Consider the following 13,519-nt stretch of genomic DNA (forward strand, 5'->3'; position numbering starts at 1 on the left):
TCAACGAAACACCAAGGAAGGAGGGTGCCCACCTGATGACCCCAATGAAGTAATTACCCCTACCCCCACTCAAGATGTCAAGAAAGTGCAGATTTTTCTAAGGGATTGTACTATCATGTCCTATACTCTCAACAAAGTGGTACCAACTGTCTGCAAGTTGCTCTCATGTTTATGCTCTTGAACTATTGAACCGTATGGTCTAGAAACAAAATTGGCCATTTTGGGTGTAGGACATTTAAAATTTTGTTGTAAAATGCTGTATTTTGCTAACTCATCAACGTATCCTTACGAAACCCGGTATGTGTTATTGGGACTATGCACTGAAGGTACCCAAAAAGTTTCAGAACAGCGCTACCTTCTCGTCAAAATGTATAATAAACATTTTTGAAAATGCTAATAGCTTTTGATTAATTTTGTCTAATTTAAAGGGATACTCCGCCGAAAAATGAAAATTCTGTCATCATATACTCACCCTCATGTTGTTTCAAACCTGTATGAATTTCTTTCTTCTGCTGAACAGAAAGGAAGATATCTAGAAGAATGTGAGTAACCAGACAGTTTTAGATACCATTGACTTCCATAGTAGGAAAAAAATATACTATGGAAGTCAATGGTATCTAAAACTGTCTGGTTACTCACATTCTTCTAGATATCTTCCTTTCTGTTCAGCAAAAGAAAGAAATTCATACAGGTTTGAAACAACATGAGGGTGAGTATATGATGACAGAATTTTCATTTTTCGGTGGAGTATCCCTTTAATGAAACGTGTCTTGATAAATTCCTTGTGTCATAACGAGAACAATGATAGCACTGATAGGAATATGCTAATGCTACCTTAATGAGCTAATGGAAATTTCCTACTTCCCACTCCTGAAGTCGTGATTATGAGCTTGCTGCATTCAAGTGCTTTGTTGTCAGAAAGAACAGGAATCATGCAGGACACCAGATTTCTTCTTGCCTATTTATTGGGAAAATCTTAGTAAAGCCCAAATAATATTTAGCGCTCCAATCATAGACAACTCTATAAACATTCATTGCTCTATCTAGATAGTCAGCTTGCTGACGATTCAAGAATTTCGGGTCAAATACAGGCTATTTTCGCTGTATATAAATCATACAATATGCTTCAAATGATTATTCAGATTTGTAAATATGCAGTACTTTAAAGACAAGACAAGGCAGTGTAGCTGTTGTGGAAAAAAAGTCATAAAGAATTGCAGTCACAGCAGCAATCGTTCTCGCCTCTGCCATGTTTAAAGTTTATGGCCCGCCCATCTCGGGAACTTGGATATCAAAAGTTCACAAGAACACCCTAGCAATCAAATAGCCACATGTGAGCACCTACTCTGAACACCTTAGCAACGGCATAACAACAACCTGGTAGCTACCCACAAAATCCAAGAACCACTCGCATTGTCTTCAGAAAAAGCTACATTTTAATATTCATTTAATATTTTGTACCTTGCTGCAGGAAGAAATTTCAGCATTTTCTCTCTCTTTTTTTGAGAGGGCAGCAGCTGTGTGGAAGTGTGATAGAGATTGTGGTCAGCTTGAATCAGAGTAATGTGTGATATGAGCTGGGTTCAAGAGGCTGAGAATGCAGAGACAGCTGAAGACTGAAGAGGCAGAGAGAGGCATCCAAAAAAGTATCGCCCCACCCGGAAGAACCAACAGAGACCTTTTGGAGCAACTAGAAACGAGTGGTAGTTTATGAAAAGAGATAATATTATATTGAAACACCTTTGGGTGGCTCGCTTTTGTTGTTTTTAGTCTTAAGGCTCATTCATGTAACTATACAGTTTTAATAATCTTTGTAATTCTTTGAGAATAGGGAGGTCCACACTACACATATAACGATAACAACACAGAGGAATGATATCATTGGAATTATTTTCAGAACAATGTTTTTCCAGCTGAGGAACCATATTTTTAAGAATGTTAAGTAGCCTGTTCTAAGGGCGTTTGCCTTTTAAGAGGGTTGATGCTGTTAATAGTTTGTTCATTCGGTTTACAGATTATCATCCAATTTTGTTGTTGCCTGTGTTCATTTAATTGCATGAACACCTACAACATATAACATGTGTAACAGTCTGTGGCAGTATTAAAGCGCATGACGACGACACGATGATTAAAGCAGAATTTAATAATAAACAAGGGAAATACATTGTACTACATTGAAGAGAACCGACAGGGGACTGAACAAAACAGAGAGCTCAAAAACAAGATGAACTCAATGACTGGCAGGTGTCAGCCCGAAAAGGTGCATCCTCGTGCCATAATAAAATGTCCAACTGAGGAAGGAGGGAGGGGGTTTTGGAGGTGGGCGTGGAGCTGGCAAAGGACAGGGACCAGGAGAAGTTGAAGACAGACACCATGGTGGAGCTGACTGCGCAGCTGTAGACCCAGAAGTCCGTGGTGGATGCTGAGCGAACTGAGGCTGATTCGGAGGGACGAGGGAGCCGGGAGAAGTCCTAGGGCTGGCAGACCACAGTGGAGTTGAGGGAGCGCAGAGCCGGGGCTAAGTCGAAAGGCTGACAGACCAAGTTGTGCAGACTTAGGCTTGAAGGCATGTGATGTGAAGCTGGGGGCTCAACCTCAAGACAAGCTGGTGGACGGGGAGCATGAGATGGAGCTGGAGAGCCACTCGGAGCAAGCGGCGGGAGCATAGCCGAGGAGCTGAGCGACACCAGTGGCACCGACAGATCCAGGGAACTGGATGAAACCAGCGGAGGAGATGGGGCGAGGAAATTGGGTGAGAACATCGGAGAAGGAAGATTTCCGGATAGGACCGGAGCATCCACCCATCCGGGTATCATCTTGTATCATTAAATACAAGATGAACACAAAGATTGACAGGTGTAAAACATTGGTAATCAGGTGTTCTTGAAGGTCCAGGAAGGGAGCCATGGTTTAAAGCGTGGTAATATCAATGTGCCAGCCCATCCAGTTGACTCATGGGAAACTGATGGGAAAATGGAGAAGAATGGGATTGCAAAATCAGTCTCAATCAGTCACGTCAAAATCCACTATTCTTACTCACCACTCCACTGCTCCTGTTATCAGACAGGTTACTTTTGTAAAAAATAAATCTGACTCATATAGTTGTTTTGGACCCTCTTTGACTTTCATTGTATGGAAACTGCTTTTATTTCTTTTTTCTTTTTTGTTATGCAAGAAAGCCATATAGGTTTGGAATGTCATGAGGGTGGAGTAAATGATTTCTGCTAATTTGAGCTAATTTATACACTTTAATATGCCCTTCCCTTGCTAACTTCTCTCCTTCTCGTTCACTTGGATGTAAGTCATTGCTTACGTTGCATGAGTGCCAGAACTCATGCAATGGGCTTAAATGGAATGCCCTACAGTATGCCCTTGATCACTTGTGGGAAAATTAAGTAAGAGTTGCTGCTGGGACGTCACAATCGTGTTGTATTGTGGTCTATGGAGCTGCCTGAAGTGTACATACTGTATGAGTAGACTTGCTCCCTCTGTCAAAATCAATGGTTCAAGGGTCTGTACAAAAAAACTTCCCTTGTCTACTTGAAGAAGTTTAATCCCCTTCAAAATGGTGGCAGGGATTCCACCAAGGGGAAGTGCTTGGGGAAGTTTGTGAGTGTATGTCTAAAAGTGGTGTTAAATGCAATCCATTTCAAGCCTAAAGGAACTACTCTGGAATTAAGAGAAAAAGAGAGAATGATTTTATGTGAACCACCAATTTCAAACAATTGTATCTTAACACCGATACAAAAGACATGGGGTAGACATGCCACAAAATAATTAGCAATCTTAAATGTTTAAATATGTCCAGTGAGTGTGAGTGCACTATTGTGTGTTTGTCTTCATTGTTTCATTCTGCCATTACAGACAAATCAAGAGAAGTTAAGGCCAATTAAACCTCATTAGAAGGGACGGGGATAACAAGCTTTCATGTGTCAGAATGACATGGCTGGAATAGGCAAAGCCTCTTCTTATGGCTATTATTTTCACTGAGGTGTGTTTCAGTATGACAAAATACCTTACCACAGGTAGGTCAGGAAGTGATGCGAATGGTCTTTCTCATTCCAAACACACACACTAAATTCTAAATTCCCATCATACTCAAACTCATTGATGTAACATATAGTTTCTGTGTTGTCAGTAGACATAAATAATGAGTAATGAGTGTGTCATCCAACTGTGGTTTCTATTGGCAACTGCGCTAACCTTGGCATGAATCCAAATATTGTGCTCACAGACTGTTGTTGCCACTAAAAGGGTTGAGCGTGAGTGTGTGTGAGACGTAAAAGGTTATAATGTCGCACAGTTAATCTTCTTTTATCATCGATATGACACATCACAGGGCATGTGTTTGCTCAATGATTTGGTCCAAATCTTTGAATCTTTGAAGCGAAGAGGTCAAAGATCTGTACAATGAGCAATGAATGACTGTATCCCTTAACCCATATGCAGTAGGTTTTACAGTTACAGACTCTTCAAAGCAACAACAACAACAAAAAATGTTTGCAAGTGCATGTGTGTTACTAAATGATTTTTTAAAATTAAATAAAAAAAAAAATTATAATGACATTAATATCAAGGTAATGCCAAAGTTACAAACCAACAGTTTATTGTATTTTTACATAATGAAATTTTGTTAAAACTAGATATAATAATGAAAACATTCAGAAAGCTGAAATCATTATTATTTTCATGCCACTCTCCTGTGCCAGATGTTACATTATATGCTGTTTAATGTGGTTGAAAATATGTACAAAGTGATTCGTTTTGTTTTATTTTTTTCTGTAAAATTGTTATTTGTAAGTTTATCAATTCAAAGTAATGTATATCTATTTTTAAAAAAAACACTCTAGTAAGCAGTGGCATTAGTGTCACTGACAAACATCAAATATACAAGTTCTGGTCCTGGATGATGATGAATACAGTTTCATCTGGACTAAAATCTGTGCACATTCTACCTGTGTTGAAAATAATTAGGAAATTTGCTTGGTAAAAAAATCATGGAACATTGTATTGCTCAAATTCATGTGGCCAATATGCAAACATAGGTCTAAACTAGATCAAGGAATTCAAATTTGGTCAGAATTGCTCATGTAAATAGCCACCGATATGCAAACATGGGATTAAAGTAGATCAAGGAATAAAAAAATTAAAAAATCTGTTTTCCCCACAATCTCCCTTTGTTTCTTAAAGTGAAAGTGACGTGAAGGCCAAGTATGGTAACCCATACTCAGAAATCGTCCTCTGCATTTTACCCATCCAAGTTAGTGCTCTCACATTAGGAGAGTAGTGAGTAGTGAACACAAACCCGGAGCAGTGGAACGATTGGGGGTTTGGAGCCTTGCTCAAAGGCACCCCAATCATTTCCTGCCGGTATTGAGAATCGAACCCGCAACATTCGGGTTACCAGTCTGAGGCCCTGTCCCAAATGGCACCCTAAACACTTTCGGTTTTCCTACGAGTCCCCACTTTCTGGACATAATGCCGCTTTGACTGTCGGGAAGAAGTCTACTGCGGAGCTTCAGTAGGGGCTCGGCAAAAGTGCGCATCAAGGGCACATCTCAACTGCAAAGAGGGCACTTGCGAGCACCCTTCCGAAACTTAAAATGACAAATGGGACACCCTACGGTCTCATGGAGTTAACGGACATGCGCACGCGGCAGACATTGTAAGTCCACAAGTCTGTAAGGGCATATGAAGTGTGCTATTTGAGACAGGGTCTGACTCTCTAACCATTAGGCCACAACTGCCCTTATTTTCTTCCACTTTCTTCCATTGTTGCAGACAGGAAATTATGTAATGATGTAAATGTTTATATATGCTCCAGCGGTCTTTCAAATATATAGGCATATAAAAGATGTCAGTTCTTTTGTCACTGAAGTCGCTTTGCTAGCGATTTCTTGTACACACAACACAAGAGGAAAAATCAAACATATAGGCACGCAATGTGCTAACTTTCAGTACACGGTAAGATATTCTATTCTGAACATTGATTGCAGTGCGTTCCACTATAAGGTTAGGTTCTTTTGACTCATTAGCAGTTTTATTAAAGTGATAGACAAAAAAGAGGTAATTATTTACTCACCCTCATGTCATTTCAAACAATTTAGGTGAATTAGTCTAAATAGCAATTAGGATGATAACTGGATTTTTTTTATTTAAACACACAATGTAGAATTCTTGTGAAAGGTTTTCATATACTTTTTTCACAAACTATTGATTGAAAATAGTAAGAAGTATTAAGTAGCCTATGGATAATAATTGTGTAGTCAGCAGTCAATAACATCTTTAACTGCAGCACATTCAGCTTCAAGTTGAGTTAATGACTCGTTAACGGTGTATTAACACATGAATGCAGATGTTTCTGGACGCAGCCTGCAGTGGGTGTTGACTGTGCTCAGTGGGCGTGTGCGAGGCGGCGCTAGGACCGCGCGGTGTGCCGGTAGAGAGGCATCGCAGGCAGAGCAGCTGAAGCGGCAGACAAAGACACGGAGAGCAGCGCGATCCTGCAGCATCCACGCCCACCCACACACACTCACACAGCAGCAGCAGAGCACTGTACCACTGGTAAGTCAAACGCCGGTACACTTTTTACTTGTGAAAAACGTGTTGATCGAAACGTATTTCGTGTAGTTATGCTAATGTCTAGTGAGTTACTTTAATGTCAGAAGTATAAAGACATATTTTGGGGAATGTTAGTGGGTGAACAGTCAGGTGGTTCAAGGTTCGAGGCAGCATGCGTATATAATGAACCATATGCATATATCTACATGTAATACATCAACATAAGTGATAATAAAGCTAAATGTAGTAATAGGCTATCTCTTACCAGGAACAATTTGCCCTTGTCAAAAAATGCTAAAGGAATGTGTCGCCTACAGGATTTCTAATCTGAAACCCATACTAATGGGATCAAAATAAGAATCCTCTAAAAATCAATTAAGATATTATGTCCTGGTTGATGTTGTGTATTTGTTATTACAACTGTAATGGAATAATGTCTTGTTACTGGACAGTTAAGAGAAATCACAAACTCAAAAAAAAAAAAAAAAATAAATAATAATTTAACAAGAGATATTTTGTCCTATTGGGAATCCTACAGTAAGTAGGGAGCTATTGGGAGCTACAGTAAGTGTTCTAAATGATCTGAAAAATATTGTATAATCTTACAAGAAAATTCCTATTAGGGTAATTTTGGGTTAGTTCCAAATTGTCTATTTTAAAATTATTCATATGCGAATTGGTAGCAAATGTGAGCGGAACTTTATTGTCTCTGGGAGATTCAAACTGCAGGGTACTCTTCTCTAATACTCAGGAGGTTGCAGTGTGTGTGAGTGTGAAGTATAAGACCCATCCTGAATTTGCTGTAGTGCAGCATGTGCCAAAGAGACACAATGAAACAGGCTCGCAGAGCACTCTGGGCGGGGGAGTGGGGTATACGGACTTGCCCCTGGAGACCATTTGCTTTCACTATGACCAATTTTATCCTTCTCATTGTGTGTGAGTGTGTGATGTGTTACTGGACTCTATACACTGCAGCACGGTGTGACATCAGAATTTATTAACCAACAAAAAACTCAATGGGAAAAGTTTGAACCTGTCATTGTGAAAAAGCAGTATGTCATAAACGGCAAAGAGACATTTGGATATGACTACCTTTACTGGAGGTCTTTACCTTACAAAAGAAGTACCAGGGCAGTACCATAGTGCAGTGATGGTCTTACATGGTACAACCACCATGGTTTTGTTGACAAAAAATGCTTTCTTTATAAAGTAATAGTTTATCTAAAGTCTTTTAAAAAATAAATTGAGAAATTAAATGTTAGACAGAAATATGCCCGAGCAGAAAATGAACATGATTAGGGACTGGGGCTTTCAGGCTCCAAAAAGGCAGAAATCACCATAATACGCTATATTCTGAATCTCCTGAAGCCAGACGATAGCTTTGTGTGAAGAACAGACTGAAATATATGCTTTTGTTTGGACATTCTGCTAAACATCTCATTTTGTTTTCCTTGGATAGAAGAACTTGGGTTGATTGTTAATGAGATGAGTGTGAGTAAATGATTTCAGAATTTTCATTTAATAAAAGCAGTGGTGGAGCTGTCTCTAATACTGTCATGAACTGGAATGTCTGGATGACACTAGGAATCTTGCTGATTCAGTGCATCTCAGTTGCTGGGTTCTGGTGTATGAATGAATGAATGAATGAATTGATTTTTATTAAAGTGTCTTGCACTTACGTGCCCAGCCCAATTAGGCTTAAAAGACACTATTAACATAAAACAGACATAACATAGAAAGATGACCATCACACAAAGTACATAGGAAGATGACCATCATACAGAGTACATTACCATCATTTTCACAATATAAACAAACAAAAAGAAACACTGTCAATTTAGGCCAGGATATAAATTCCTTTGCCTAAGTTTCCACGCCTTTTCCACATATCTAGCCAAACTATAAATTTCATTTTCAAAGAGCCAGCTCAACATATCCCCATCCGTCATCCAAAACAAATCAGGCTTTTTATATTGAATTCTCTCAAACATACCCATTCTTAAATCATGATATACAGGACAGAAAAACAAAAAATGCCATTCATCCTCAACGACCCTTAAATCACACAAAACACATAGTCTATCCTCTTCTGGTACACCTTTATAGCGTGTCATGACTGTGCATTTGAGTCATCTCTGCCCATCATGGGTGGTTGGGGGATGTGTTGGAGCCCTTGTGTCAGCTGTGGACCAGGCCCAATTCCCCTCTGCACCAGTGATGGCCGTATAAAAGCACTCGAGGTGTGTAGTGTGTTTGTGTGACCACAATAAGGATGTAATCCCTCTTTTTTTTTTACTGGTACAGAGGGACACTGTCCACAGGATTAGATAAATCACAGACCCATAAATCAGCACTAATGCACAACAGGGAGGGGAATATCTGTGGGCCACCTCAGTCATGGGCGTCGCCTCAACATTTTACACAGGCTTTTGTAATCAAACCTTGGATTGTTCTTCAATGTCACATCTGAGTGTGCTTGTCGTTTTCAAATTCTCTCGCTTTCTACGTTTACTGTGTCCTGTGTGTCTTTCGTTTGCAGATTTCTCAGCATTATTTTGTGTGTAATCCAAGGTGAGGCGAGAGGGGTAGTAGCCAGGCTTTAATTGGAAAAGCTGCTGCAATCCCTTCTGGCAGTCACACTGGACACAAGCCCATGTCTAAATGCCACAGACCGCCCTATTGGCAAGAAACCCCCCCCCATACCATTTGTGATAACTAATTACCACAAATGCATAATAACAGTTAGCCACTAGAAATTGCTAATGTTAATGATATTTTTAAATCCAATTGCAGAAATCTTGCTCATGCATACCTCAAATCTGATACCTCAAATTGTGTGGCTTAAAGGGATAGTTCACCCAAAAATGAAAATTCTGTCATTACTCACTCTCAAATCATTCCAAACCTATAAGACTTTCGTTCATCTTCAGAACACAAATGAAGATATTTTTGATGAAATCTGAGAGCTTTCTGTCCTTCCATTGACAGCTACAGTACGCAACGACCACTTTAACGATTTAACGATTTTTAAACGATAAAAAAAATCGATCGTAAATCGTGATTTAGAAATATATCTTCATTTGTGTTCCGAAGATGAACGAATGTCATTTGTAATGACACGAGGATGAGTAATTCACCCATTTTGGGGTTAATTATGCCTTTTAGCTTGTTCAAGAAATTTCCTATTAGAACACCATAGGAACCACTTAACAATGCTATGTTGACCACTCAGAACACCCTTTAGCAGCCACCCAGAACCTAGCAACAGCATAACAACCACTCAGAATACCTAAGGTAAAGTTTAAAGAATTGGTCACTGAAAAACCCATATTGACTACTAATCTAGATATCAAAGTGGATGGATCCCCATCAAGGTCCTATGTGGTTAAAACCTCAGAAAATGTAAAAATGTAGTCTGCTATGTGATGGCCTTTTGAGAATGTGCAGGATGAACTCTTTCCTTCTCTCTCTCTGTAGTGCCGTGTTTTGATTTTGGATTGGGTGTGAGGAAGTCAAATAAGCTGACTTGTAGCAACCTATAGCTCTCAGAAATCCCATCATTACAGGCTAAAGATAGTGGAGGTCAGGCTGTGGGTGCTGATTAAGGAGCTAATTGAAGTGTCGTCAAGCTAGGTAGCACTGACAAGCGTTTATAGGATTCCTCTAACTAAGTCAATAGAGATGGAAGCACCTTAGGCATTTGACAAGTCCTAAAGGATTTGAATACAGTGGAGGTCTGAAAGTACTGTGAATCTGTGCTATGAATATAATAACACATGACAAATATCTGAATCATTTTCCCCAAATACTAATGAGATTACATATAAAGATTAAATGGAGATGTTTGCTTTTGCCTCTTGCTCCTTAGTTTTTATCATTTGAGACCACCTCAACCCCCCACCCACCCCAGTGATGTCGCTTATCTCCTCTAAAGCTTCAAAAGCCAACTCAGCAATGCCTACAATGCTCAGATTTATCAAGATGTCAGGAATATAATTATCGGAGCTTTGTTATGCACATTAATTTTAATGCAAGTATTTTTTTTATTAAAGGATTTTTAGGAGAAATACCTGGGACAACAATCCTAGTTAAATGAAACATAACATGAGAATTTTCCTGAGATTTGAAAGAGAAGCCTTCTAATATTTAGATTATTTTTAGTCAACTGTTAATGCCTCTTCTTAAATGCTGAAATGGATTTGTAATTTCATATCAAGCCTTAGATTAATAAAGCATGCTCTCTGCTTGCTGTGTGTCAACACCGTTATGGATGAGTATCGATTTCTAAGCCTCATCTCAGGCGCTGAGCATTTTTTTTATTTTGTAGTGTTTCCCTCACTGAAGTCAACATGTAATCAAAATGGACCCTATTGACTTTCTTGAAACAAATTCCTGTGAATGATTCATATATGTCATTACAAAGGGGAAACAAATGTTTTGTAATTTTTCATCGGAATGTAAAACTGAAAAAGGCTTTTTGGCTAATGTCACCTAGTCAGTGGACACAACTGATTAATGGTGATTAGCTTGGCACTATTTTAGAGTACTGTTGTAGTAATGCAGCCTTTCTAAAATCTTGTCATTGGTTAACAGTAATTTAATGCTGGTTATTATGTAAGGGATAATGTACATCCTGCTGGTTAAAGTGGGGGGGTCTTGTATTACCCTGAAGGGATTTATTTCGCGATAACAACTACCTGGATGTACATTATCCCGCTTATTACCAGGGGGGCAGGGTTTCATATTATTTTGAAGTTTCCCCGGGCGCCGCCATTGGCTAGCGGACCATCACCTGCTGTTAGCATCCCATTGACTCCCATTCATTTTGGCGTCACTTTGACAGCGAATAACTTTACATCTGAGGCGTTTAAAGACTCCATTTGTCCATTATTTATTTCTAAAGAAACACGAAAATGTATAAAAGGCTCCATTACCTTGTACCTTACGTTATGGCCCCGTAGAAGCAGTTTTTGTAAAAATAGGCTAACGATTGCGTCATAACACGCGACTCTTTGTCGCACAGTAGAGAGATTACCGTATGGACAGGAGGAGAAGCTCGCGCCCAATCGGGGGGACGTGGAGGCAAAATGACAAAGTAATTAATCAGAATACTTAGCAAAAGTTTCTCCTGCTTCTAGCTCATGGACACCTCCTACTCACGATCTCCGTCTCTGCAAGTTTCGGAAGGGAATGATTCAGATTTCTCTTGGTACAGCTACTAGTAGATAGACGGGTTGCTCACGTCACATCTACGTCGTCAAGCTCAGTTTGAGTCTGCGCAGTACGCTCGACCATCAGGAAGTTAGTGCTTCTAATTGACTTCACTTGTCTCCGTTGAATCCAATCCAATCCAGTTTATATACTGTCTATGCTTATTACACAACTACTTGCCACATAAGTAATTAATTAAACACAAAATATTGATTTGAGTTTACTTTACAAATCTTCCACTGGGAAAAACTGTTTCTAGCACAAATGAACACGGTCAAATAAGACAGACATTTAATGTACAATCGTACCAGTTTCTGTCAGGACCACCATTGTCAAATACGATTCACAATTAGCATACAGTTTGGATTGGCGGTATGGTTCTGTTCTGAGCAAGAACTCCCTGCGCATCCATGCAGCCTAGCATGGATAAGAGCAGGGAGAACAGAATAGAACCAATATGAATGTATTGCAGATCTCATTAATTCAAGATTTTAAAGTACAACATAATTCGAGAATTTATTCTGATTCAAGGGGAATCAGAATGCCAAATACTGACTGACGAGAGGAGGAGCTGGGGAGGGAGGAGGGTAATTAGCTCCAGAGAAACGCAATAGCTGCTGATAATACTGAAGGAGCTTATATATGTATACAGTGATAGGTGTTGTATTCCTATAGGTAGATGTGGATCAGCTGAGAGTCAGCTGATGCGAGCTTGACTAACTGACCTGCCAGAACTACGCTTAATTATTACACAACTTTTCACCACATAAATAATTAAGGGGACATAATTATCGATTTGAGAAGAAACCGTTTTTAAAATCTTATCTGTTTATTATCTTATAATCCATTACATTGTACAAAAGTCTTTTTAGCAAACAAGACAATCTTCAACAATAATAACATAGGCCTACTATTCATACCGACATATTCAGGATTTTTCAGATGATATTTTCTTTCACAGACATAACAGTAACATGTACTTGTGTTTAATGGGTTGTAATTTGAGCATGGAACTTTACATGTGTACTTTACAACTGCTTACTGATTTGTTACCCAGGTTGTTTTCTGTTGTAAACAATAAAGTAGGTTAATCACTTAAATAGTCTAATACTGCCAGAGCTCTCTCTTTAACTCTGTCATACTTTCTTACTCATGCCAAGCAACTAGGTAAAATCAAGGACAGTTGTAGTGTTTGGCACTTCTGACACCTCGTTGTCAAACACTGTAGTTGTAGCTGACGTCTGGAAGAGTTTGGTTCATGTTGTGGACATGTCGAGAAGACGCTATTTTCTGCGCTGCGAAAGATTTTCCACTTTGCATGCACTTCCAAAGGACGAAGACTCGGGCTCGAATTACTACGGTAGAACCAACGGCATTACTACTGTTTGTATCACTGTGTATACAAGTGTTGAAGAAGCTTAGTTACTGACACATGCTTTAAGGGATAAAGCTCGAGGCCGTGAGACTTGCTCATTTACAATCATGCCACCGGCCTTGCTCCGTTCCACCGGCTCTCGGCCCCGCCCTGTTTGCCACATACCCCCATCGCCCCTTGCAAGCCAGGGGGTACCCTCAAGACTGCGCTCTACTCCCCACCTCCGGGGGGCCAGTCACGGCGGCCGCAGCACCTGGGGGTAAGGTGAGACAAGGTGAGAGAAAAGGAAACGGAAGGACGAGGAAAGACAGGGGAGAGAGTAAAAAAAAATTGGATGAAGCCCCTGACTTCTCCAAACCGCCAGCAGCCGCT

At 39.7% G+C, this 13,519-nt stretch overlaps 1 protein-coding gene across 1 annotated transcript in view; it reads left to right on the top strand.

Annotated features, from left to right (window-relative positions):
• The first annotated feature begins 6,407 nt into the window (after nt 1-6,407).
• LOC309499631 (neuronal migration protein doublecortin-like) overlaps nt 6,408-13,519 on the top strand; it is a 52,580-nt gene continuing 45,468 nt past the window's right edge. The window contains exon 1 of the mRNA XM_082170989.1: nt 6,408-6,564. The gene's annotated coding sequence lies outside the window, so the exon portion shown is untranslated. The remainder of the gene's footprint in view (nt 6,565-13,519) is intronic.

The sequence above is a fragment of the Leuciscus leuciscus genome (genome assembly GCF_965113295.1).
Source record: "Leuciscus leuciscus genome assembly, chromosome: 5".
NCBI lineage: Eukaryota > Metazoa > Chordata > Actinopteri > Cypriniformes > Leuciscidae > Leuciscus > Leuciscus leuciscus.